Below are 4,233 nucleotides of genomic sequence, written 5' to 3'. Positions count from 1 at the left end.
GCCCTGAATTATAAGCTCTCTAGAAAACTTGCCTCGAGTTTTTCATAGAAAGTGTCCCACTTTTCACACTTATATGTGAATCCATCGTGTGTAAAATTGCAATTAAATACACCATTCAAAATTGAACTATGGAATTCATTAAGAATCAAATTCATCCTTTCTACATTGCGAATTACACTATACACCATAGGGAAGGGATAAGAAATAGATAGTGTATCTCCAAACAACCAATGACTTGTTTTTACCCATATGAACCTATTTCGATTTACCAATTACACAAAGTTAGGGTTACTATCATTGTTGAATTATGTTATAGGTACAATCCCATTACCCTCGATGTCCCTGCCACACCGCTTTTCTACCTAGTGTTTTAGTTAAAGGATCACCCGATTTACTCTCCGATCTTACATAGTTTAGTGATATCACTCCATCTTCAAGCAATTGCCCTCACAATATTAGTGCCTTAGACGTATATGCCTACTCTTACCATTATATGATTTATTCTTGGCTCGTACATACAGCCCACATGCTATCACTAATGAATTGAAAACCGAAGGGGTCGGTTTCATCCAAAGAGGAACATCACGAGGAAATTCCTAATCCATTCGCTCGATGCTCTGCTTTTCTCAAGTGCAACAAATTTTGACTCCATTGTTGATTTTATCGCTGCAAGTTTGTTTTGAAGACTTCCAAGACATCAGCATTTCCTCCTAAAGTGAAAAATAAATCCACTAGTTGACTTTTGTTTAATTTGAACTCGAATCCGCTTAGCATCACTATGCCCTTCAAGTATCGCAGAAAACCAGTAATACATTAGTCCAAAAATTAATAGTTCCTTTCAAATATTTTAATATCCCGATCGTGGCAATCCAATGATCCTTATTTTGGACTATGTGTATATCTCGCTCAACTCGCAAAACCGCATAAGCAATATCGAGACGAGTATAGTTCATCAAATATATTAAACTACCAATTACTTGTGCATATTCATTTTGAGAAACACTAACCCATTTATTCTTCCTTAAAATGAAAAAGCACTCATCATATGGAGTCGAGACAGTTTGCAATTAAATTGATTATATTTCTTTAATACTTTTTAACATAATTTTCTTGTGAAAGCATTATTCCATCATCCGACGAAATTTTAATTCCAAGAATAAAATGTGCTTCACCCATGTCCTTCATGTCAAATTTAGATGCAAGAAAATTCTTCTGTCTAACTACTATTTCTAACGTAAGTACCAAAATAAGCATGTCTATCTCGTATATAAACAAATTATAACACCCACATTGTTAGAAAAATTTGTCGAGATACATTTATCGATTCATTTATAAAATAACTATTGAAACTAAAACATGATTAAATTTTTCATGCCATTGTTTTGGTGCTTGTTTGAGCCCATATAAAGATTTTCATAAGTTTGCATACCTTATGCTTGTTGTTAGGAATCACATACCCTTCGGATTGATCCATATAAATTTCTTCTTCGAGATCTCCATTTAAGAAAGTTGTCTTAACATCCATTTGATGAATAATTAAATTGTTAATAGCAGCCTAATGCAATTAAAAATTGTGATGGAAGAAATTCTAGTAACAGTGGAGCATAAGTATCAAAGTAGTCAATGTCTTTCTTTTGAGAATATCCTTTAGCTACTAATCTAGCTTTATATTTATCAATAGACCCATCAGGTTTAAGTTTTTCTTAAAAAAATCCATTTGCAACCCTATAGTTTTTTGAACCGTGTGGAAGGTCTACTAATTCCCAAGCATGATTAGATAATATTGACTCTAATTCACTATTAATAGCTTCTTTCCAAAACACAACATCAATAGAGGTGATAGCTTGAGAATAAGATTGAGGATCATCCTCCATAAGAAATGTAATGAAGTCATTTCCAAAACTATGTTCTTTCCTAGTCCTTTTACTCCTTAATTCAAAATCAGAAGCATCAACATTTGCTGAATCGGTATTAGAAGTAATATGAGGTGAATGTGCAATGTTATCAACACATGATTTCAAAGGAAAAATATGTTGAAAAAATCTGCGTTTTTAGACTCCACAATAGTATTAGGTTTCATAATGTCACTCTTAATGACCCATGAATCTATATGCAAAGACTATTCAAAGCTATATCCAATTAGCATACAATCAAAAGTTTTGGGACCGCTTTTTCCTCTTTTTAAAAAATCATGTAATAGTACTTTTTGCTAAGAAACCCCAAACCTTAAGATATTTTAAATTAGGTGCATATCCTTTCCATAATTCAAAAGGAGTCTTACCAGTTTTCTTAAAAGGAATTTTATTTTGAATATGACAAGCTGATAAAATGGCTTCTCCCCATAAATTATTAGGAGCGTCTGAACTAATTAACATAGAATTCATCATATCCTTAAGAGTTCTATTTTTCCATTCAAACTATTCCATTAGAAGCAGAGTGAGTAAGGGGGAGTTGTCTCATGTATTATACCATGGTTTTCACAAAAGGTTTTCAAAAAATTATCTTCATATTCTCCACCTCTATCTGATCTAAGTCTTTTGATTTTCTTATTTAGTTGATTCTCAACTTCATTTTTATATTTTATAAACATTTCACATGCTTCATCTTTTGATCTAAGGTGTATAAAACAAGATATCTAGAGTAATCATCAACAAAAAGTAATATAATATTTCTTTTCCTCCTCTAGTCATCGAATGTTTTAAATCACCTAAATCGTAATGAATTAAAACCTAGTAATTCGATTCCCTTTCAATAGTCTTACAACCTTTTTGGTAGATTTAGATTCTACACAAATCTCACATTTATCAATTTTTATTGAATCATTATGTTATGAATCAAGCCTCAGTTCTTTCATTTTCTTGATGTATGAAAAATTTACATGTCCCAATCTAGCATGCCATAAATCAATTGAATTCACCATGTACGTAGAAGAAGATGCTTTGTTTCCATTGTTAACATTGAGTACATTGAGAATAAATAAACCTTGACTACAATACCCCTTTCCAATAAAAATCCATTCTTAGACATTATTAATTTATCTCGACTCAAAGGCTACTTTTATTCCAAACTTTTCCAAGCAAAGTGAGACTCGATACTAGATTAGCACGAAGATCGTAGGGCATGCAAACACATCATTCGAAATAAAGTTTTTCCTCAAGTAAGTTTTAGAAGTACCTTCCCTTTTTCCAAGAACCGGAAAAAGGGAGATGAATCTCCCATGAATACTTGTTCCTCACCTTTGGCTAAAGGATCGTAGGATCGAAAGCATTCATATCTCAGTAAATATGCCCTCGTGGGCTCTGACCCTACAATACGCTTTTGCATCCGCCACCATAAGTGTTTGAGAAAACAACATCATGCTATGATATCATCATTGTCTCCTTCAGCTTATGTTGACTTTTAGCAATTGTCTCCTTTCGTTCTTTCTTGTAGTGACATTGAGATGCATGAGTGCCCTGGGTTTGCTACAAAACATAACACCCACCTTTTCTTTTTGTTTGAAAAATTCGATTAAATTTGAAGCCATCCTTCTTATCTCTATTGAATCTTTTGTGTAGAGCCTTTGAATTTATTTCTCGTTCCTTTGAATTTCTGGAATTCGTTGAAATTTGACTTTTGTTTGATCCTCGCTTCAATGAGATTCGCTTTTGGATGAGAATTCTTTAATCTTTGTCTCGCATTATCTCTTTGCTTGGGCTTCTTCTTCAATTCGGATATGCATAACAATGTCTTCAAGAGTCATGAGTTTCCTTTTATGCTTCAAGTTGTTTTTTTGTAGTGTTTCCAAGATTCGGTAGACGCTCAACTGAGGAAGCCAAGAATGAACGCATCGTAAGATGATTTCTTCATTCTTCGCATCATTGACCAAAAACATGATAATCATGAATTTGGGAAGATACATCTTTGTCTTCACTCATTTGGAAATCGAGAAATTTTCTATCGCATATTTTTTGATTCCCTGCGATCTTTAACTACGATTTTTACGCAATGAATCCCATATTTCTTTTGGCATTGCCTCGAGATCGCAGTAGATGTCATACAGTTCATTTGAGAGTGTGCTGAGGATGGTATGCCGACATATCTTGTTTCCCTTCTCCCGCATAGCAAGATTTCCGATAAGTTTCTAAAAGTTGGATCCGGCTTTGTTTCAACGATTATGTGCAAGGTTGAACATGTCTAGCGCCGAGAACACCTTTTGTTGCCATCGTTTTGAAGAACGTGGCTGCGAATTGA

This window comes from Dioscorea cayenensis, chromosome 1 (genome assembly GCF_009730915.1).
Source record: "Dioscorea cayenensis subsp. rotundata cultivar TDr96_F1 chromosome 1, TDr96_F1_v2_PseudoChromosome.rev07_lg8_w22 25.fasta, whole genome shotgun sequence".
Lineage (NCBI taxonomy): Eukaryota > Viridiplantae > Streptophyta > Magnoliopsida > Dioscoreales > Dioscoreaceae > Dioscorea > Dioscorea cayenensis.
Note: the sequence above shows the minus strand (reverse complement) of the source record.